At 38.5% G+C, this 24,340-nt stretch overlaps 1 long non-coding RNA gene across 2 annotated transcripts; it reads left to right on the top strand.

The window, feature by feature from the left end:
- Positions 1-213: 213 nt before the first annotated feature.
- LOC140247266 (uncharacterized) lies at positions 214-14,727 on the top strand. Of its 2 annotated transcripts, none has more exons than XR_011902625.1 (3): positions 214-323; positions 12,238-12,321; positions 14,246-14,727. It is a non-coding gene; the product is annotated as an uncharacterized lncRNA (long non-coding RNA). The 2 variants fall into 2 exon arrangements; XR_011902626.1 differs by lacking the exons at positions 12,238-12,321; positions 14,246-14,727 and adding exons at positions 8,962-9,013; positions 10,104-10,220 and having other exon boundaries at positions 268-323.
- The last annotated feature ends 9,613 nt before the right edge of the window (positions 14,728-24,340 follow it).

Below are 24,340 nucleotides of genomic sequence, written 5' to 3'. Positions count from 1 at the left end.
TGTAGGCATATGTTCACTGTGATTTTTTTATCATGAGTGAAGACCAACTATAGTTAATGCTTGTAAGGGAAACTGTTGATCACAGCCTGAACCTCTGATTAACCATCTGAGGCAAGCGATGAGCCAGCTGTGGGAGCACAGGTGAAGGTAATTCAGCTGTGCTCCTGGAAGGGTTGGAGCTTGACTCCACCTCTCCTAGATCCCATTCAAGGGCTGACCACCAATAAGGTAGCCTCTTTTTCTGGAGTTTGCTCCTTTGTGGAGTTTCTGTGATGAGCTTCTACGTTGGCAAGCATCCATCTCAACTGAAAGTCTCAACACTGGTGAGTCTTTTCTCAGATACTCTTTGTCTATCTACTGTATAATTACAGCTATACACTTGTATTATTCCAACTATACAAGGTGAAATTCAATTTTAATTCATTTTACATAAAACCAAGTACAAATTTCTGTTCCTTTTATTCTTTCTCTGTTTTTAAACTCTAAAATTGAGTTCTATCTTTGTGGGATGTAATGTCAAAATCCTGCTTCTGCATGACGCTCAAGGAATAGTTTTCTTAGTTCCCTACTGAAATATTTACACCTGGAATAAAACTCTCTCATCTCTTAATTTTATTTTAATCAGTTACAGATTTAATCCTTGAGCATTTAAAATGTAATAATCTGATTCAAATTAAACTGGTAACTGTTAAACATTGTGCGTCTCAGCAGGCAAAGTTCTATTGGAAAAATGGAGACACCATATGCCAACTTGGTAATATGTATTGTTATTTTGGTTTTAAGTGTGCGGTCTCTGTGGAAACACATCATCTGAATGATAATCATTTCTCTGTCTGACATATAAGTTTTAAGCAAGTTATCAAAAATGCAACAGTGGAAGTTGTTGTGCTGGGCACATAGCTTGCCATGCAAATTCCAATTCAATTCTCTCTCTACTGTAGCATCATATTTCAGAATGCCAAGCCTTTGCATAGCACCTAGAAGAGCCTGGAAAATGCTGGGTTTTTTTCTCCTAAATTTTAACAAAAGAGACTCCTTACGACTTTTATTATGTTCAACTGAGGTGAAATAGCAGAGAAAAAAGTAAAGACAACAGACTTGGAAATTAATTTGTGTGTTGATACTTTTTGTGCTTGGGGGTATCTGGAGAAAGGTTCCCTTCACTCTCAAGCCCATCTGATGAGCAGGTGTGTATATCGTAGATGAGTCTGTGACCTCAGCTTTCAGCATGACATGGAACTTATTTAAAAAAAGAAAAAAAGCCATGTATTTACAGCTGAACTCCTTTGCTGTGTTAAGATTAATTTGCTTTGAATTTCTGAGCATCTCAGAATGAAGTCTAACAGGAACAAGGGCCCCCTATTTTCTTCAGAACAATAGAGTCAAGTAAATTAGAGCTGCAAACAAACACATCAGGGTGCAGCAATCCCAGATGATTATGGGCATCACAGAGACTAGAATCTATTTCCTTGGCATGTTTCAGCAACCATTGGAAGGCTCATAGGGTGACATGCCAAAGGGCAGAAGAGGGAATGTTGTGTAATAGAAGGGCTACTCTGAAAGTGGTGCCTCCTGTTTTGCTTTGTTGGCTCATGACATCAGAAGCTGTGGTGGTATGGCAGTAGAGGCTGAACCTTCCCATCAATATTTCCTTACAATGTTGTTGCTGTGTGACTGATGACAGCAGAGGGGTGGTCTGACAGCATGGTGGCTGACAAGGAAGTGTGTATGAAGCAAAGGTGTGCCACTGAATTCCTTGATGTGGAAAAAATTGCACTCATTGACTTTCATGAGTGTTTCCAGAGTCCAAACAGTGGATGTGAGCACAGCAAAGCTGCGGGTGGTGAATTTCACCAGCAGCGATGGTGATGTGAATGACAGTCACATTCCAGATGGCCATACAGATTTTTATGGGTGTGGCATACAGGCTTTTGTTCATCACTGGCAAAGATACTTAGCTAATGATGGTGGCATGTTGAAAACAGTGTTTTGTAGCCAAGAATTTGCTCTATCCAACAGTTCTCTTTAGTATAGTGTTCTTTGTGTCTGTTCTGGTTTTCATGGAATTAAGAGACATCACTTTCAGAGTGACCTTCATATATGTGGATACATATGCATATATACATAAACAATACACTATAAAGGCATGTTTCTTTGTGCTTAAAATTGCCACGCATACTACATTATGGGTGTAACATAAATTTTTTTGTTATTGGACTACTTCTTTCCTGTTTTTGCTTTTTCCTTGACTGGATGAAGTTTTGGAGGTTGCTTCCAGGGCTAGAAAACCCTCTGCCCTTCATACTCCTCAAACCAGACAAGGCTCCACATGACTTTCACACTCAACTTACTTATGTTAGTTGTGTATAGGCATTAGATGAATGCTTTGAAGCAGTTCTTCATAGTTTCTTCTCCTTGCAGACAGATCCTCACATTAGGGTACTATGGTTAGGTTGAGGTTGGACTTGATCTTCGAGGTCTTTTCCAACCTGATTAATTCTGTGATTCCATCCTTCCGGTGGCTGGGTGCATGAAGAGTCACTTTTCACTACAAAATGCCAACTAAGTTAAACTATTTTCATTCATGTTTTAGTGAAGGGCGTCAGCATATCTCCAAGTTTGTAATACAGTTTTCCAGACAAAGACAAGGTTGAAATAAAAGTACAGTGTGGGTTTGGCTGGGTTGTTCTCACAGTACTAGAAAAGCTCTAGGAGAATGAAGGGAGCATTAAAGGAGTCTTTCTGTGTCTTAACCTGCTAGGCATCTCAGCACCAGATAGCCATTCTCTCAACTCTGTGGAGTAGGGGAGAGAATCAAAACAAAAGATAAAACTCATAAGTTGAGATAAACACTGTTTAATAAGATAGAGGAAAGTAAAATTAACAATAATGACGGTAGAGCATACAAAAACAAGCGATGCAAAACAACACAACTGCTCAGCACAGAAGAATACCTAGCCATTCCCAGAGTTTGCCCTAGCCAGCTCCTTCAGTTATGCTGTTCAGCATGACATCCAATGGCATGGGTCATCCCTTTGGTCAAGTTGGGTCAGCTGCCTTGGCTCTGTCCTCTCCCCGCTTCTTGTGTCCCCCTAGCTCCACACTGGCAGGGCAGCACCAGATGTAGAAAAGAGTTTGTGTGTTGTCAACATTATTCTTAACCTAAATCCAAAATTCAACACTGTGCCAGCTACTAGGAAGAAAATTATATTGCAGCTGAAACCAGGATAGTTTCTTACCTCAACTATCCAAAGAACCCTGTTGTCTGACAGGGGTTACAGAACTGAGCACTTTTACTAAAGCTGGTGACTTGCAAGCATACTTGGGGTAAAAGCTCATAGAATTGGAATCCTTTGAAATAATTGTTCACATGTTAAACATCAAGGTGTGACCATGAGTGTGGAAAGAAGTGTAGATTTCTGTTCCTGGAAGCTTCATGCCCAGGTAAACTAGAAGAAGGTAGGGAGAAAAAGAGGATCAAAGAGGTTAGGGGTAAAAAAAGCTATCAAGGATGCAGTCTTCCAGACTTGGTAGGAGATACAACTTGAAACAATTCTCAGGATGCTATATTGCTTCCTTTTTTTGAAGGGAGCAGTTCTTCAGTTGAAGATGGGTGTTATTCAAGAGGGTTTTCTGAAGGGGCAAGTAGTAGCTGCTGATGTTAACTGGATCACACTCTGCCCTTTAGAACAGTGAAGTGGAGAGGTGGGCTAGTGATGGCATCTTGTCATTGAAGCTTAGCTGTTTTAACACTTGCATAATCACTTTCACATGGAATGGTTTGATGTAGACAGAGTGTGGGTAGCCACTGTCTATCCACACTAGGGAGGCAACAAATATCAGCAAGGGGCAAGGCAAAATGATGGACAGTGATGTCTACTCAGCTGCTGCATCTGCTGAGTCCCACATATTGGAGCTGCTGGTCTGGGAGCAGGGCAGTGCTTCTCAGGACTTGTTGATCTTTGTTGTGGTGCACGTGCTGTCTGTGGTCTCTACCAGGCAAGGAGATGGAGAAAGGGATTTTCCTGTGAGATAGTGCTGTTGATTGTTTAGTGTAATGCAATACATTCAGCTGAGTAGGTTCACTCACTACTAACAAAGTATTTTTGGAGTTGCCAGCAAGAAGCCTGTTCACAGGTAGTAAGCACATAATCTCAACTATTCAATATTTTTGGTGGAGTTATGCCAAAATTGTGCATCTCAGATTATGTGGGCTTGACCAACCTTTCCACCTCTGCTGTTTTGTCATTTTGACTCATGCTTTGCTGTAAAATTTTTATTTTAGGCCCTTGTGCTCTGCATCAGTGCCTGTCATTAAAGGCTTAGGAGTTGAATTGCTTGTTTGTTAGCCGAGTTATTTTCTGTTTCTCAATACTGTGAGAGAAAAGTCAGATCAATTATGAATCTCACTCCCACACATCTAATGGATGGACAAGGGTTTTTTCAGCTGACATCCACTATGCAAACTAAGTCAAGATGAAGTGATGATTTTTCTTGATTTCTTTCTTCATGTAACGAATGGTAAGTAGGTGAATCGATAAGGTAATATGTGACAGAAAACAAATAAGTTACAAGTCAGTAATTTTGAGTGGATGTCCTGATATGTTGGAACCCCTGTAAGCATAAGTTTCTGTGCAGAATTTGTCACGTCTGATTCCATCGTGACATTTAAGTTGTACTGTGAACTGGTTTCCCTGATGTTCTTAGGAATGTGGCATCTTCTCAGGGCCCCAAACCCTTGCAAATGGCTTTTTACTGAGTTTGAATACTAAATTTAGTATGTTTAATCTTGGCAAGAAATAAGATGTTATTAGGAATTCTAGTACTCATAGCTAACTTCTAAACTGCCAAGCACTGCTTTGGCTTTCCAGTTTCTTAGGTGTCACAGAAGACAGAAAAGCATCATGCAAACAGGCCTGTAATACTGAGGCAGCATCAGAGGAGAGTCTTTGCCTCATTGCAGATTAATGCAAGCACAACAGTGGGGTCTGATGTTTGAGCTGCTGGCTCTTAGTAATGTTGCTCCCAGATGGAAACAGTCTAGCTATTATCAGATTAGCTTACATGACAAATAGCCTCACTCACATATGTCTCCCAGTCCTTTAATACTGGTCTTTTACTTACACCACAAGTGATGGGAAGGAAAATAAGGATCTTTGTTTTTTGGTGCAGTTCATGAGCCCATGTTGTTTCTGATATGAATTCATAGCAACAGATTAGATAACTGATTTTCATGTGTTTGTTTTTTGTTTTTAAATGATATCTTCTGGAAGCACTAATAGAGTTATTATGAGGGATTACGTCTTCTGGTGTTTTTTTGTTCTCTTTGCTTTTTCTTTCATGGGATGGTTCAACAATCCCTGCTCTGACTCTTTACAGGGATATATAAAATAATAATAAATCATAACAATCATTAAAAGATATTATTACATTACATATAGTGTCTTTTTAATTAACCTGAAAAGCTATTTAATAATAGCTTGTCACAGGGTGTTATTTTTATACATTTATTGATTGAAAAGGAATCTAATGTATATTTTTTTGAACACTGCTATTTACTCTCATCAGCTTTAAAACTAATATTAGATAGCAAAACACAGTGCTAGAGGTTCCAGTTTCTAGTATGTCTGTATTTGTCAGACAACACTGAAACACGCTTCCTGTATGCATAAGATTTAATTTGCTTCTGTTGTTCACTTTCTGTGAATCTTTCCTGAAGGAAACAAAAGCGTGACACAGCAAAAATAGTACTTGAAGCATGTCATGGAGTTATCTAGATCAATCTGTGTCTGTGGGCAGTAGGCTTGTGGGCCCCCTGATCCCAAAAATGGAAAGGGAAAAGAGAAAGGGGTAGGGAGATGGGAGCTGGGCTCAAGGAAACAAACAGAGCAGTGGCAATGATCTAACGAGGAAAACTTATTTTACTAACTATGATATCAGAATGCAAGATAACACATCAAATAAAATCAGAGAGAGAGAGAGAGAGAGGTCTCTGAAGACTGAGAAGCCTACTTTGAATTTGAAGGTGTCATGGCTTGGAAGTGCACTCACAACTGCTGCCGGGCAGTGAGAGAGAGAGAGTGAGCATCACTTCTGCAACATATTTCCCTTTCTGACTGTGAGGTCCTCTGGAACATGTAGTTCTTCTTCTCTGTGCTCCACATGATGTGGAATACCAATAGCAAAAGTTCCAAAACCATGACAAAGCAAAAGATGCATTTAAATCAGCTAGCTAATTTAAAGGAACACGTCTCCCACTGTTAGATCTAGTGCTTTGAATTCTGGAAATATTATTATGATTGGCTCTTTGTCAGTGATCAAGCTTTATTTTATCACTATTGTGTGCCAATGTGTTATTAAATATTTGTGTTATTTTTCATATTGTAAATTTAAAATGTCCCATGTATGAAAATATACTGCAGATCAAAGCAATTTATGGAATTATTCTCTTATTTGCTGTTTTTTTTTTTTATTCATAAATGTTCACTGATTCTGAAGGAGCAAAAGTATTGTAAAATGTCAAGAGGTGTGACAACTGAAACTACTAAGATTAACAAAGTTATATGGAGCAATTTTTATGATTGATTAGTTACTATATTATAAAAGAACCAATGTTTTGAAACAAATGTGTGGACTTCACAAGTTGTCTGGCTATTTTTGCACTGAATTTGTTCTGCATTTTTTTTATCTGTTTTCATTGTTGTTGCCCCTATGCAGTCTGTAAAGAGGGGGGAACTCCTGGTCTAAGAAACTAGTCCTACTTACTGACAAGATACTTGAGAGTACAGATCCTATATACCACCCAGAGCTGATTTTGGCACCTGAATGGGGTGATATTCTCAGTCTATGGCTCATAAATATCCTTTATGTCTTGGGCACCATGATCTCAGCTAGCACTGACTTAGATATTTCAGACAGATATTGGCCTCTTTGCTGAGTCTAGCCAAGGAGGAGCCTGAATGAATTCTTTCTCACCCTTGGTTTCCTAGATGAGATAAAATTTTATTAACAACAACTGTCGCTTAGACTGTCTGAAGACATTTAAGAAAAGTGCAACTCATTTGCAGATATGATGCAGAAATTAAAGACCCATGTTCATATGAATAAGCAGCTGGAGCTTCTGTAAGGTATACTATGTCTAGACAATAGTTCAGCTTTTAGTCTAAGGGCAGTCTGTCAGAGAATGCTCTCTAATATGACAAAGCTATCATTCTTTTACTCTAATGCGAAGCTGCCCAATATGTAGACAACAAATTGTTATGACATTTTTCTCGTGCCTTTTTGGATGAAGAGAGTGATCTTCAGATGCCAACAAAAGTATGTATTTTTCATATTGTTTTCCTTGTTTAGGGCTTCACTTTTACGTGTAGATCCACTTTGCTATTTGGTTTAACAGGGTCTCATCATGCCTCATACTTTATTTAATTTGGTATGCTTTATTTATTGTGTTTTCTTAGCCTACCCACATCAGAAGTGTTTAAAAACCAGACATGGTTGTTGATTTAGCTACAATCATCTAAAGATAAGGCAAGGACAGACATGTACATTGAGATATCATCTTTTATTTAATTGGGTAGCATAACTGGAAACAGTAGCTGAATTTTCAGGCACATTAGCCATCCTCAGGTCTGAAAGAGAATTAGAAGACTTCAGAGTTAAACAGAAAATGAAAGCAATAAGGCAATTATTCAGATATGTATCAGCAAAACTATATCTGAAAGAAAAGGTAGCTAGTATGTGCAGAATAAAGAAAGGTGATAAGGTAGTTATCTCTCAAGGGGACAGAAAGAGGGGGGGAAAAATAGCCTCTGGAACATGCAAAGGTCAGTGAAGGAAAAAGAAAATTACATCGTTCCATGAAATCAATACCTCTGACTAACCTGTTTTTTAGTGATCAGCAGAGTTTAAAATGTTAGCTCCAAACTCATTTTTGGAAGGGATTTTGGAGATCTTTAAAGATCAAGACTGGAAGATCAGAGGAAGCGTGATCTGATACAAAGTGTGTTTTATGTAAGATGGGAATTCTATGTTTGTGTCAAGAATCTATATAAGAAATATATCTCTTGATGGGCATGATTCCGAGTTTCTAGTCCTCTGGGGCTCCATGCTAAGTCTCATAGGATGAACATTTGAGATTGGAAAGGATTGGTCCAGATGTATGTTTGTTTCAGTCTGTGCTACAGTATGTATTGTAATGTGTCTTGTTGAACAGGATTTAGGCTTGCTATGTTTATTGACAGCTCCCTTTCATCCATGAGAAAGCTGTACCTCAGCACTGCTGCTAATGCATTGAAATCCTGAAGTCTACGCTTAGCTTTTATTGATTCTTCTCTGAAATTTCCACGTGTTCTTCTGGAAAACTGAGATGATCTACTATATTGTGGCAGTATATTATTACAAGTGGTCAGGAGTGTTCCTGATCATGTGTTGCTTCACCAGGCATAAAACATGTTGGCATGCTCTCCCTGTTCTGGAAGTGACCTTTCAGTAAGGATAGGACCTACCTGACCTCCTGAAATCATCTCATGGCTGCAAATGTGTGCAACAAACTTTATGGTTTTTTGCTCTTCTAGGTTTCCTGCTCACCCTGTGTCCATTTTTGTTGCCCCACAGTAATGCTGACTCTTTGAGACAGGAGAAATTTCTAATAACTGGTACTTAGTGCTTTGGTGCTCCTGGGATCCTCTTACTTCTAGAAGCCCCATTGCTATGGTGGCAGCCCTGTTGCTAGCCCACTTTTTCTGGCTCTGTAAATGAAATGAACAACAACAGGAGAAACAGAGACAGCACCCTATTCCTCTGACATCAAATAAATGACCTCAAGCTAATGATATTGTTTGGATACTGACCAGTGGAAGATCTGGAAACCTTTTCTTCACCAGCACTCATCTGGGAATGAAATGTCATGAAAGTGTGATGGCAACTCCCTTACTTTTTTTTTTTTATTATTTTTCTTCTAAGGAATCTTCTTGGCCTGTAAACATATTGAGGAAGAAGTGCTCACCCTAAATTCGTATCCTTCCTTGAACAGCATGCAACATGAGGTGTTTCAGAGTTGTGTAGAACACTGAGGGTCGGAATTTCAATGTTATTCAGCTGCTGCTGTGCAGGACAGGTGTTACACAGAGATAACAGTCAAGGAGCAGTGGTAGGGTATTTCCCCAAGCAAGCATTGATAAAACGTGGCTACTTAACTAATTAAAAGGCTGTTTTACTACTTAAGCAACCTCTAGAGCATCCATTGCAATTTTCACATCAAATAAGGTACAATTAGGCCTGACATTTTTTCCTTCCTTTATAGATCCTACCTGAGCTGGTGACAGGGAACAAATTAATCTCTGTTGGAGACAGCTTTATTAAACCATCTCAAAAGTTTTACACTGCTTTAGATGTTTTGATTTTATTCTTATTTTTATTTATCACAAATGCACGCTATTCTTGGTCTGTTATGTACCACAAATAGAATTTAGTCAATTTATATTCCTAAGTAAAAGACTGTGATATTTTAATTTAACACTATTACTGTGTGTAGTCAGTCATAACTGAGGCTGCTACAGATATACTATAACATTACAAATATTTTCAATCAACCTCTTACAGTTCTGTTTTTTGGGAAACTGACCTTACAATAGGAATGCAAAACATGGAGCGTTTCTTGTTCTTTGAGGTTAGATTTTTGTGATCATACCCGATTATTCTTCCATTACTACATAACCACTATTATTAACTATTTTTAATAAGTTAGGTTGAAAGCACAAAATTATTTTTGAAATATTTTCTATGATTTTGAAACTATGGAGACATTAGTAATGAGCTAATCACTTTGGTACATTTATGCAGGTTAATAATTTAATAGTGCATTAGTTATGCCCACATTGATAGAATTCCTTTTCTTTCATGCAACAGAAAATGCATACCCTGGCAACTTAATACCATTATAGTCATGCTTGTCCTTCTATTTGTATGTTTACTCTTTGAGTGACTTGAAATCATATCTTTGAGCTACTTTAATAAAAGTCAAGTACTTCTTTTTCTGTTTTGTAAATCAAGAAATAATAATAATAATAAAAAAAAATCAGTTCCTGAACATGGGTTCATACCAGATCTACTGATGATCATCTGTGGCTTTGGGCCATTTTTGTTGCTACAGGACAAATAAGTTGAAAAAGCTTTTTGTATTGGTTTACTTACATGATGATGTCCTTCTCACCAAGTCTATGGGGTAAACGATTATATACTGTTTGAGGTAATGGCAAAATGTCACCTTCTCTGAAGGAGTTCTTCCCTTTTCAGGTTACTGAATGTTCAGGGGTTCTCTCTGCAACTCAGTTTTGGAGAAAATACCTACAAGCAGTCTCCTTAATTCTTCTTGCAGAGTTCTCCCAAGAACTGTTGAAAATCTGCAGTTTCTTCTGTCTTTCGTCACTCTGACTTGAAACTACAGAAGAACTGCTATCTTTAAGCTCATTCCAGTTTGTTTTGGTTTGGTTTTCTCAAATCTCTGAATTTCACAGCTAAGTTTGTTTTGTAAGCACAGAATAAAAAAAGTATGTCTGAACTATTAAAACAACTCCAAACTTAGTGTTCAACCAGAAGCAAAATGTTTCATTCTGCATTAAGGTTTTAAGATTTGTGTATAAGTTGTTTTCAAAATATATATACATTTGGCCTTAACAATAAAATTGAAAAATATTATCTCTAAACACAAAGTTATAAGCCATAGCATTTAATTCATTTCATTTTATTTTATTTTTTCCAAAGTTATAATTTCCAGAAGATGCGCTTTGGACTTTAGTTATGGTCATGGAATGTTCTAATCTGTTCCGAACTGCATAATTTGGAATAACTTATTTACCAAAATGACTTTGCTTAGCTCAAGTGACATGAGCCTGGAATAGCTTTTTCTTTTGCCCAGTCTGAACCCAGAAAGTGAATTCCTTTGCTTCTTTTGATACCAGTGATGAAAAACTGTAATGGCCATAATGTGTACCTCTATGTTGGAAGGACAATGGCAGATTTCTACAGGCACGTAGAAACTTCCTAAAACCAGATGCTGCTATTAATTTATTTATTAAATTTTGGCCTTATATTGACAGATCTACAGCTCCAGAATGGAGTAGGTATTTAAGGAAGAGACTGTAGCTTAGACTTAAATTCTCTGTGCCTTCCTACCTCTGTCCTCCATCCTGATTTTCTGCTTCAGAGATAAGTCACTTTTGCAGTTCTTTCATAAAGCATTCTGTCCATCCCTTATTCTCCAGCATTTTTAGGAATTTGTGTTCTCATCTTAACTGACTTGCCATCTACGTAACTTTTAGGTGAACACTTGGTAGCAATTAAGAGTCCTGGAGAACAAAGCAAAATTCAAATCTGCAATATTTTTTGAGACAGCGACATGCCTGCAGGCAAGATACCTTGCTATTATTCAGACTGATTACTAAGCTGTCCTCACTGTCCAAACATAGATAGGGAAGTGAACTAAAAAATAATTATTTAGGCATTTCATGCGTAAATTTAATTCGGTCAGCTCAATGTCTACCATCATTGCAAGAGCTAAATTAATATTTTCACACAGGCAGCTACAATTTGAGATGAACTGAAATTGTATTAGTCAGGGGCAAGATCATAAAATCCTAATCTACCTCATTGCTTAATTAGTTTTATAAATATTTATTTTTATAAAATGGAGACAGTGTCATCAGAGATCTTAGTCCTTTTTTTGCTCTTATGAAGTACTAATCCAAGCTTATTTCTCAGGAGAACCACTCTCTCTTTTGTCCTCCCTTCTTATGCACCCTTACTTCTTCAACTCAAGCTCTCAAGTGGATCATTATAAATGAGTATGGACTTTAAAAGAAAAGATGTATGTGGGCGTAATGTTTTCTCAGAAGCTGGGAGCATGCTGGTTAGTAACAACATTTGTGTCATTTCTACTTGGTGCACATCTACATCTGTGACAAATTTTCTGCCAAGCTTATGTTATTTTTATCTTAATGTTGAACATATCATCCGTCATTTGAGTTCTCCTTGCCTGTCCAAAGTTTTCAGTAGTAGAGCTGAAAGAGTTAACCTGTTAGGTTGCAGGACAAATGAATTTACTGAAGGCAGAAGTGGGTGAAGAATTAAAATCATTTCCCTGACATTCCTTCTTGTAGTTGTTGCACAAGATCTGTTAATTTTAATCTTTGGTAGAGCACTAGTAGAGTACTCATTGTTTGTACTTCTCTCCATTCACAGCCAGATATGTGCGTGTGGATATAAACAAATGAATTTATGAAGAAGAGAATCATTCCTGACAAAACTGACAGCTGTATATGGTAGGTGAGTAAGGGGTCTACTGGTTATCATTTGGATTTTAATGAATGTTGTTGACTTTAGCAAGGCTTTTCATACTGCCTTCGGTAATATCCTGATAATCAAGCTGGTAAAGTGCAGACTAGATTAATGGTCACTGAGATGGGCCAAAACCTGCCTGAATTGCTGAGCTGAATGGTCTGAAGGGATCAGTAGCACAAAATCTGACCGGAGACCAGTCACCAGTAGTGTATCATAGGATCAACAGTGGATCCAATGTTGTTTAATATCTTCATTAATAACCTGAATGATGAAACAGAATGTACTCTTAGCAAATCTGTAGATGAACGTTATACCAGGAGAAGCAGCTGATACACCAAGTGACCATACTACCATTCAAAAGATCATGAACATGAGTTCAAGTGCTAGAACACACTGAGGGTTTGTGAACTGGAAAGCACCTTTGCAGAAAAGGTGTTGGGTTCTGGTGGGCACCAAGCTATCTATGACTGAGAATGTGCCCACATGGCAAAGAAGGTCAACAGCACCCTGGGCTTTGTGAGACAGAGCAGCACCAACAAATTAAGTGATGTGATCCTTTTCCTTAGTCAGTCCTGTTTACACTGCATGTTGGCTGCTATGTCCAGTACTGGCTTTTCCAGAGTAAGAGAGACATGGGCACACAAAAGCATGTCCATCAAAGGGCAACAAAAATTGTTAATGGATTAGAGCATGTATTATATGAAAATAGGCTAACAGAGCTGAGACTGTTTGGGCTGGAAAAGAAAAAGCTCAGAGGATCATATCAATGTGTATAAACTCCTGATAGTAGGAACACAACTTTTTAAAGCCAGATCCTTCTCATAGGTATTCAATGAATTGGAAAGGTGCGACAAAGTCAAACTAAAAGGAGAAAAAAACAAAACAAAACCCTCTGTAAACACACAAGAAACTTTCTCTAGGAGTAACACTGGAGCATGTTGCTTGGAGAAGTTGTGCCTCTTCATAGGTTGTCTTTCCTTTTAAAATTCAACTAAACACAACTGAAAGCAATTTGCTGTAGCTGACCCTACTTTGACTGGGATATTAGGACAAGATCTATCAAGATCCTCTCCCAGTTTGGCCTTTCTGTTTTTCAGAACACTGGGCTTCTAAATGTGTTGAGATGTAGTGAGATACATCTTGCTATCATTTCACCTCCCAGTGAGCAGTGTCAGAACAGAGGTATTATACCATTAAACATGTGCCTTCCATTACTGGTTGCTTATTTAGAACAGATATTCTGTTAATGGACCATCTTGTAATGACAGTGGGTTTCAGGCAGACAAACTTAAAGCTAAAGTAAATTATAACACAGGATTTCATGTAGAGTAAGCAGTAATGCCAAAAGACAACTATTGAGAAAACTTTGAACTTAAATTTCTTTGTATCTCCTTCATTAAGACAATGGTCAGTAGAAAAACTTGGAGCAACACAACAACCTTGTCAGGTAGAGATGTGTAGAGAATGTGAATACAATGTCATGTTCAGCAGCTAAGGCAGGAATGCCTGCAACTTCAAGGCCATCTTCAAGTTGCAGAAGTGGAATTGTGGTGATATATATATATAAAAAAAAAAAGCTCTATCAAAGCATGCTCTTGAACTCAACAAAACAAAACACCAGCCCCATGTTTATACTAAACTCGGAGAGATTTCAAGGCTCACCTCTCTGTGAGTTGAAATCTCAGTTGTAGCTGACTCTGCTCGTGTCTGTTTTGTAGAAAAATGCCTCTAGCAGAAGACAATTTTGCTGTACTCCTAAATCAAAACAAACTGGGAAACACATTGCTGCTCGTGTCTAACAAAACACGAGTGAGTGCATGACATTATTTTGCATGCTGGTACTTGCAGTCGATCAGACTACAGAACAATCACCTTTGTGATAAAACCGTGTTTTCTCTTTCTCTTACAGTATCTTCAGTTTTAATGAAGATTAAGTGTGACAAAGCTACATGGAGTAATGGAAGTACGAGAAAGAAATTGCTTTTTGAAAATGAAAAGCTTTTTAAAAAGTCACAATAGGACCGAGAGAGCCGTGAGTGCATTTTCTACCCTAATGTTTTGGCATTACTTTGTGGAGCCTTCTGCTATCAGCAGGAAAAGAAAAATTGCAGTTGACATCTACACCTGGCATTTGTCTCCATTAATGCTTAGTGCAGGGAGCAGGGGCTGTGTTTGCTTGGCTTCGTCTCCACCTGTCAGATACTTTGCTCTCTAGGAGGAAAGCGATCAGGGAGAAACCAAGCAGATTTCAGATTTCCTAGTGTGAATTGGTTTTCTTATGAAAGCTGGGGTAAGGGTCAAATCTGCATCCCTAGGGAAGAAAAAAAATCACAACATTATGGCCTCATTTGTCACATCTTGTTCAGGTCTGCTCTTCTATTCACTTGTCTGTCTCTGGCACAAAATTCTTCTGCCTGGCTTTTTATTCCAGGAGCTAGGAAACAATTTTCAAATTTGGTGGATCTTTCAAGAATTAAAGAGAATATGGAAATCCTGTGGCGTAGATGTGCTTTGAAATGGTGAACATATCCCAATGTCACTGGTGCAGAAAGTAAAACATGGCTGAAAGCCACAGAGTAATTCTATTAGTTACCAGAAAAAACGTTCCTTGGAGGAGATATAATGAAGCCATAAAGCTGAAAGGTGGCCCATTTTGAGTGTTGTATCACACTGACAGGAGCAGTCCTGTGGACTGCTGGCAGTGAGCCTCTTGTCAACACAGCAAGTTGGAAACTCTACATTTCCTTCCAACCCAGAGCTGCTTGATCACATCCTTAGGGACCATCCATGGCTTGATTATGCTCAGGAGTTTTGTTCTGAAATCTGGTCTTTTTTCTTTCATTGAAATATGTGTAACTGAAGAACGCAAAGCAAGGATATTACCCCAGCTAGCTTTTAAACACGTTCATGTGAGAGGTTATTCATATCATTCTCTTGACCTGTTAAATGCGCAGACTGTATTTACTGTAGTTCCTAGGAGTACTTCTGAGCTTCTCTGTTTGGATGCACGCTACTGCAGTAACCCATCTCAGCAGTTCTGGGGCAATCAGCCCCACCATCATCTGTCAGAAACCTTGGCCCAGTCTTTCAAAGGGCATGATCTGGTCCCCATCTGTGGCTGAAACATGACCGTTCAATGAAAGATGTTAGTTTACATTTACAGCAGGGTCAGTTAAAATATCTTTGAAATAAAAGACAGAATGCAGTAAAAGAAGTAATAAGTCTGTCCCAACGCTGTTACTAAGTAGGAAGGCAAGAGTTGTTATAGCAAAAGATGGAGGTATTTTATAACAAGTGCAAACACCTGAACCTTGGAAAGCTAATGTAACTGTAACTGTGAGGAAGACTAAATGGTACCTTTCAGGCTTTTGTCTGCCTGCTGTGCTTACATTTCAAGCTGACCAAAGCTGAGCGCTGCATTACTATAGTCGTGGTCCCAACTTTGTTGAGGAGCCAAGCATCGATCAGCCCAGGATTGCTTTAATCAGGCCACATGGCTCTTGGAGTTTTTCACACAGTGTTTGGATCGCATGTTGACCAAGCCTGCAGCTGCCCACAAAGCATTGTGCAGGTGTACTGTGGCTTTCTTTTGGGAAAGAGTTCCCTGAAATCTTGCTGTCAGTAGCAGAGCTCTAAAGATCAGACTGATCTGAAGCAGAGTGGCAGCTGTTATTTGTCTCCATGCCATCTCTCTCCCCCGGCTCAGAGCAAGCATAACCCGCTTGTTGATAACTAAATATTAGCCCTCTGAGCCCGGATTTGTGCTAGCTTTCCTGCCCCTAACACCACTAAAATAGTAGTTATACAAGGGTAAGAGTTTTTCTAGCACGCACAAAGCCAGGAGAAAGGATTAGAATCTGTCACAAATAAGGCTTAGATGAATACACATACCGCTAGAAGCCAATCAGCTTTTTGACCTCAGGTTCGTGTTTCTGTAAACATGTATCTTGGCAACACATCATTCAGTTTTTCAATACGATGCAATGCAAGCCCTTTCTCATTTATCTCAGCTGTCTTGTTGTGTTATGTTACAAATGATTGCTGGTAATTCTGTGTTTAATTGTGCTTAGCATAATTTATTTGCTGTCCAGTGATTTTAACTGTTGGGCATAGCAAAATATGGTTCTATTCTCTTCTGCTTCCTTCTGTTTCTCATCTGTGGATGCTAAAAGCAGCTGGACCTGTTCCATGTGAATGGAAATAATTATGGGCATGTACAACAAATTCATTAATCTCAAGAAGGCATCTTGTTTAGAACTCTTCCCAGAGTATTCTTCAGGAACTGTCTTCCCCTCTCCTGCCCCTTGAAAATTGCTTCTTTCTAATTTTATCTCACAGACTTGCTTTCTGTAAGCCTACCTCCTTCCTCTTATTCTTAGGAATTGGAAGCAGAATGCATTTCAACTAAAATTGCCAATAATGAGACATTCCTAAAACCAAAGTGCCTGTTCCAGATGTTCTGGAGGAAAGTTTCAAGTCCTTCTGGTGCAGTGGGAGCACTGGGACTTCTTACCAAAATGGGATCCTAAAAGAACAATTTGTCTGTCCTTTAAACAGCCTATCTGTAAGGGCAAACAGACACTTGTCCTTAGAGTCCCTGTTTCCCGAGAGAGTGTCATAGATTCATAGAATCATAAAATTGCTTAGGTTGGAAAAGACCTTAAAGATCATCCAGTTCAACCACAACCTAACCATGCTACCCTAACTCTTAACAATCCTCTGCTAAATCATGTCCCTGAGCATCACATACAAACAGTTTTTAATTGCATTCAGGGATGGTGACTCAATCACCTCCCTGGGGAGCCTGTTGCGGTGCTTATCAACCCTTTCTGTAAAGAAGTTTTCCCTTATACCCAGCCTAAACTTACCATGGCACAACTTGAGGCCATTTCCCCTCATCCTGTCACCAGTGAGAAGAGACCAACCCCACTCTCACTGTAAGCACCTTTCAAATATTGGAAGCAATAAGGTCTCCCCTCAGCCTCCTCTTCCCCAGACTAAACAGTCTTCAGTCGCTCCTCATAGGGCATAATCTCCAAGTTCTTCATGAGCCTTGTTGTCCTTCTTTGGACCTGTGTCTGTCCAGATCTGAATCTCCAAAGCGCCTGAATTCCTTCAGTACGAGCCTATATGTAAAGCTAATCATAGAATAGCATGCTGGAAAAAGGCAGTGACTGTGAAGGGTGCCACACTGCTTTCAAAGAGGACAGCAGCTATGCAGCTGGAATGGCAACAGATCTCTCCTTGTACATATTTCAGTGGGCTGGTGCTCCACTGTTTCAAGTTTTAGCACAGGGACTTGTGTGCATAACCCTGTGGTATGATTAATAAACTTCCCAAGCTGCACAGATAAAAATTGTTCCTCCATCTCAAAATCAAAGCCAATAAAGCCTGTATCATTTTCTTTTAAATACAGCTTAGTTTGATCATATCCGAGATTACTTCTGGCTTATCCATATTCAATATGTGTTACTTCTATTTCTTATTTATCACAAATACACTATTCTATGTGAAAAATGAGGCCAGCATTTGATCAGCATTAATGGAAGCCTTTGAGGATCTCTCAGCTATTGTTCATCATTATCCGCTAGAAGAATAATGATGTAGTAAGAAATGCATGCATTGTATCTAATGTGATTAGTCTCTTAATGCTGGAGATGCAGGAAGAATGCAGCAGGTAAAATAAAACTGTAGGTAAATACAAGAGTGCAAGTCTAGACTGAAATACAAGAAAACAATATATATATATATATATATATACAAAATCAGCAGTTTTCCAGTTGTAGTTTGAGGTGTTATGTATATGTGGTACTAATTTTCCTCAGTGAAAAATGCAGTGAGATTGAATAGTGAAGATGAAGTGTCAGGAAAAGGAGTACGAGATAGTTTGTATTGTAAGTTAGTTACTATTGAATTGGGGAGAAAATTAACTCCATCCCATCTAGACCCAGTATAATACATCAATTATGTTTTGTAAAGGAACACTATATGCAGTAATCTGAATTAGGAGAGCTAAAGGGTGGTAGAAAGTCAAGAATGTATTTATTTCATCATTTATGCCCATCTGCATCACCAAAAAATGCAGCCAAGTAAAAAGAAGTGAGCTAAGAGCTGAGTTATATCTGATACTCAACATCTAAGTGAGATTTCTTGCTTAATCTGAATTCTGAGTTCTTGCCATTTTTCTTTGAAAGGTTTGATGGAAGAATGTAGAGCCTTCTGTTCACTGCTGTGAATGGGCTTCAGTGCTACCAGCTGAACCTCATTAGATTGTCAGTGCTTTCATATGTGTTCCCAGGAACAGGATTTCATGATCCAGGAGGTTTATTTTGGGTCCTTATCAATCAAAAAAAGACTTTGATCTACTACCTGCATATGCAGATTCACATCTTCTGTTTCCCGGAGGATAATTCTTGTATTTGCAAATCATCACTCTAACAGAGGCTGATAGGAAAATTCTCAACTACTTTTAGTCATTATAAATTGCTGTTATTGGTTGTTTACTGAATCTTGTTGATTTTATTTTCCTGGAATTGTTCCAGCATTAGTGCTCTTGATAAAGAACTATCAGTCCATAAAAGAACCTTCAATTGAAAAAGAGCTAGGTACAATAGCACACATAGCCTGGGAAATCACGAGCGTTTAGGTTTGGTTGACAAGCACTTCTCTCTCTGTTCTACATACTGCTGAAGATTGACCCAAATATCTGAATGCAGTCTATTCTGAGGTGCAGATGCACATAATGCTCAACCTTGTTGCACCACCCATCAAACTGAAAAGCTGTGCAAAGTTATAAACTCTCTACAACTCATAAAATATTTGAGAATGAAAATTCAGCTGCTCTTTGCTGACCTAAAATTGTACAACTGGTTGTAGCTTGTTCCTGCAATACTCTTTTAATTTAAAAAACTTGTTTATGAATTGAGCAGTTTTAGAGAGTCATGGCCCTCACAGTACACCATGGGACCAGCTTACATTCCACCTTCAAGAAAAACAAACAAGCACAACATGAACATAACTTAGGAGTTTTGTTCTCAATATTTTGTATTAATCTGGTATCTCTAATGACTATGATTAGAGCTCACTGCAAAACCATAAGTAACTTTCATAGTAACATTTGAGTTCTTCATTCAGTGTTCTGTATTTTCACCCTAATCTGAAGAGTAGGTCTGACTCATGGAGGAAGAGTTGTGTTGGCGTTAGTTTCTAAATCATGCCTGAAAGTGGCAAGTTGTATGTGCACATAGGTTCACACCAGGAAGTTGGGCAATGGTCTGTCCTCCAAATTATGCCTGGAAATGTCATTTCCTTGTAATATGTCCTTTCTCCCCTTAACTGTGATGCCTCTGGTTGTATCGTAATTGAGAAAAAAAATAAATAAATAAAAAAATCAGCTATTGAAATAGAAAGACACATTAATTTATTTGCTGTTCTTACAGATTTCCATGTAAACAAAGAGTAATCTGTATTATTTTTATAGTGTTGTTTTTTTGTTTGTTTGTTTTCAAATATCCTTTCTGGTTCACTAGATTTTTCCAAGGTGAAAATGTCAGCAGTTTTCTGTTACAGTCCCCCACCTAGGAGGAAGATTTAAGATCAAATGCATTGGCAATTTGTTCTTGCTGTCATTGAGATTATATTTTCTCCCCCCTTCCTGTGTATCTTAATGCCTCTTTCTGTTCCCTACTACAGCTCTGCTCATGAACCAGCCTAACAAAATTAAAGCTTCCAGGCTTTCTAGCAACAGGAGTCCTAAACAAGGAAGACTGTGCCTCAAACTGGCCCTGTGTTATCAGCAAAAATATTCCCATCTGATAAGAAAGACCTTTGCAAAATTCAGGTTACAGCAGAATTTTGCACTAAATACAAAGCAGAATGATGAAGCCATTTTGCGTGTTAACAAAGGTAAGTAACTGTCCATGTGAAGATAACGTATTTCATGTTGGTTCTTCAGTGACTTTAGACTTCACAGCTTGATAGTATAGAACTTTTTACCATCCTAATTAAGATTCTAAAGGGAAAACATGTAGATCTTTATTTAGTATTCTGCAGAAATGGTAAGTCCTAAAAGGTATCAGCTAGATGCATGAACCTCTCTGGGGAAGAAGGAGAGCTAAGGAAGCATGACGATAAATTAAAGTGTACAAACGCTGGACTAGAATAGTTAAATCTAATGAAAGTGTTGTTGATATGATAGACGCTGTTTTAATTTGGCTTCGGTTGCAGATGATATTTCCAGTATTTGAGCACTTTGTGGTTGTCTTCTGTGGGGTTTTAAATGTATAATTAATGTAGCATAGAAATATGCACTAGCCATATTATTAAAATTTATCATGGCATTAACTTTTGAAAATGAATAACAAGTTGGTGCTAAAGCTGTAAAATTGAGTTTTCTTTGAGGAGATGCACCATACAAAGCATTGAAATTTATCTTGATATTATTTTACTAGAGCTTTTTAATAACTATGGCAGATAAGTAGAACTGGACATTATCTTAAGAAAACATTTGTATTGGTAATGTCGTACAATTTGCAAAGATAGCTCTAGAATATTCTGTCCCTAATAAGAGCATAGTTTACACTTATATGCAAAAGCCAGTCTTCCATATTGCAGAAGGTCCCCTGTTCTCTTCCAGTGAGCTCCCAAGTCATTTTTCTCAACTGAACTGTAGTCTTTTCCTTAGAAATACGGCCAAAGGAAACGTATCAAATCCCTCCAAGTACACCAGTAATAACAAGTTCTGAATGCTCGTGTGATAGCTGCAAAATTCACCATCTTTTTTCCTTTAATATAATCCTGCTGTTTACAGAATGAAAGACAAAATCATTTTGTAATCCAAAACTTTGCTTTCAATTATTTATTAGATTTTTATTTTGGTCTAGATACATAACGTGAAAGCCAGCAATTTATTTTGAAGTGAAACGCTGGTAGTTTGCTCCTTAGTAGGATATTTGTGGCTGTAACAAGGAGTGAAAAAGGCAGAAAGAAATTACACACTATACATTCTAGCTTTCCCATCATCTTCAACAAACTAGAGCGTCAAGCACTAACACTGGATTTTAATTAAAAGTAGTGACAAGGTTCTTGTAATGCTGCAGAACTCACTGGAGCCCTACATGTACTGTTCCTGGTTTGGAGTAAAATGAAGACTTCAAATTTCAGGCAGGAGTGATTTTTCAGTGAATAAACTGACCAAATAATTATATTTTTTAGTATCTTGAATCCTGTAAACTTCTGTAGTTTATCTGCAGGAGACCCATCTCTGTATTCAGAACACATTAAATAATAATAATTAAAAAAAAAGACAATGAAGAAATTCAGGGATTGTAGCAACACCACAGAAATAGCCCATTCAGCTTGTAATGAGATTTTTAAAGAACTGCTGAGAAGATTTCAAATATCTATATTGGCCACAAACAAGTTTTTGTCCTTGAATTATCTTGACTTCATTCAATTCAGGCAGTTCAGTGTTTGCATTATAACCTCACAGCATTCAGAATCAGAAACAGAAAGGGATCTTTAAGATCTATTGCAGTCCCCTCTTCTTTGCCAGCTAAGGCACTATTGTTCCTGAAATTATATTTTGCTATTGTTTGCCTGGCCCGGCTCTATCCAGCTGATGTCAAAAAGGGGGAAGCTACAGGAAGTGAACCACACACAAGAGGAGAAGGATGCTCGAGACATTGGAAGCTGATAGTCATACCAAAACACAACAGAGGAGTCTTAAGGTACATAAATGTGACTCCAACCATTAAGAGACCTGATGAGACAGCCATGTTTCTGACTTCAAGACGCTGCAGTTGGGTGGTGTGAGGGATAAATGATTCTCTTCTTGATGCCAATTCAAAAGTGAAAGGATTTAGAGAGATCTTTCTTTTTTTTTTTTTTTTCTCCTTTTGGATCTGGAGCTGTTAGTGTGAGACTCTGTCCAGACAGAATATGGTTTTTAAACAGAAACTTACGTTTTTCTTTTCATGTTCTGAATAAAGAGAAGTGCTTTATCAGAAAAAGAAGTTAGGAATCATATCACCAGCAACAGAATGATGGGGAAAAAAATGGATTTATGCAACTTGAAGATGCCATTATTTACTGAAACAGGTTGGTTAGTTTCTGGTAAGAATGTCTTTATCTGAAAATCACTTTTGTCAGTTTGTTCTTGATAATATTAATCTATAGTAGTTGGTTTTGAAGTATTAGAAGCACCCCCCAGATTGTCCTCCAAGCTTTTAAAATCACAACTCCTTCAGTGGAACATGGAGTATTGGCATCACCCTCAAGCAAGCATACTTCTTTACAGTACTAACCTGTCTTTAAAGTCTTTCTCTCCTTGATTTATACATCCTTTATCATCCTTTCTGCTGTTAATCAAGTGCCACTGTAAAGCTTTTAGTCCTTCAATAAGCCCTAGAAGAGGGAAAATCCTTGAAACACTATCTAAAGCATCACTGAGGACATGTGATGCAATGCCCCTTGAAATGAGCAGGGCTGTCAATGGTTGAGAGCTACTGACTCTCATTAAAGCCTTAGGAAAAGCTCTTCTGAGCTGAAAGCCTTGTTTGCAACCAGAGCCATTACTGACTGCAGACTGCATGTAGTGGTTTATCGTGCTTCAAGTTGCTCTGTGCCAATCCTGCTGAAGTAATTGCCCTTGTGCTTACGCACAGCATATGTGAGGCACTGCCACTTCTTTTAAGCTTTTATTATCTGGAGACTCTTGGGTGCACGTTTGCTGAGTTTCTTTGTTTTGCTTTTGCTTTTCTTGACAGAGAGCAAATAGGAGAGGATTCATACCATCCTGTTCACTCTCTGTGCCACACCACATGGCTGAATTCCTCACTGCTTATGAAAAGTTGCCACAGATGAGCTGATGCTATCATCCATCTCCTCTAGAAGCCTTTGCACTACCAGGACAACTATGGCATACACCTTCCATGATGTTCTCCTCCTGGATTGGGCAGTTGCAAATTGTGTCCCTACACCCTAGAAAAATGACCGTGACAAAGAGGTGTTGCTACAGACCTGACACACAGCACTATATGGGCCACTATGAAGATGCCATCCATACCCTGTATGTCAACCAACGATGTTTCATTAATGTTGAAAAGAAATAGTCTATTCTCCTGCCAGATCACCAAGCCCTTCTGCAGCCACCCTTACAAAATTTGCTGGGAGATTCTCAAGCCAAGCTGGTGGATTTCTCTGCTGTGTGCAGATGGATGTTTTCTGCAAGCCAAATTCGGCCCTAATTGTTGCCTCCTGTACAAACACACGTGGCAGTGGGATTTGGGTGGGACTGATTTCCTCCTCATGTTTCCTTCAGGCAATGGGTGGGCAAGAAGCAACAGTCCCCTTCCCACTGCAATGTGGCCTCAGTTAACTGACAATCTGGGGAAAAAAAAAAGTAAGGGAGGGATTTCTCGTCATGGCAGTTTGCTACCATGACGGTTAACAGGGAGCAGATCTGCACAGTAAAAATAACAAACTTAAAGCAGCTCTTCAGTAATTGGAATCATTATCTTTTTTTTCTTCTCTGCATCTTACGCCAAAGAATGCCTCATGGGGGAAAGCGTAAGAGTACTAAGCATATGTAAATTTTGGAGCTGGAATTCTCTGGTTGCAGTTAGATGTATAAGCCAAACCTGAAAAGAAGCCATTTAAAAAATAAATCCTGTAAGAAAGACTAAACAAATGTAGAGTGGCCTCTATCAGAGCAATAGTTAAGATGTCATTCATATCCTCAAACACCTGATGCTTCCTGTAGTTTTCTGAGTTTCAGTCAGGCCTGTTCTCCAGCAAATTTTAGTGTAAGGGACCAAAACAATGAGATACCTATAATGAGCACCCCTGCTTTTGCATGGAAGCATGCTTTATGGTCTTTCTCATCCAGCATCTGAAAAGTGGCACAGACTAGTAAGCACTCTGGAGCTCTTCATTCAGTATTAATTACTACATTTTTTTTGTATGTTCCAATGTGCTCTTTGCAGGGGACTGCAAATGAAGATCA

The sequence above is a fragment of the Excalfactoria chinensis genome, chromosome 1 (assembly GCF_039878825.1).
Source record: "Excalfactoria chinensis isolate bCotChi1 chromosome 1, bCotChi1.hap2, whole genome shotgun sequence".
Classification (NCBI taxonomy): Eukaryota; Metazoa; Chordata; class Aves; order Galliformes; family Phasianidae; genus Excalfactoria; species Excalfactoria chinensis.
The sequence above is the reverse complement of the archived record's forward strand: the minus strand, read 5'-3'. Positions and strand labels throughout refer to the sequence as shown.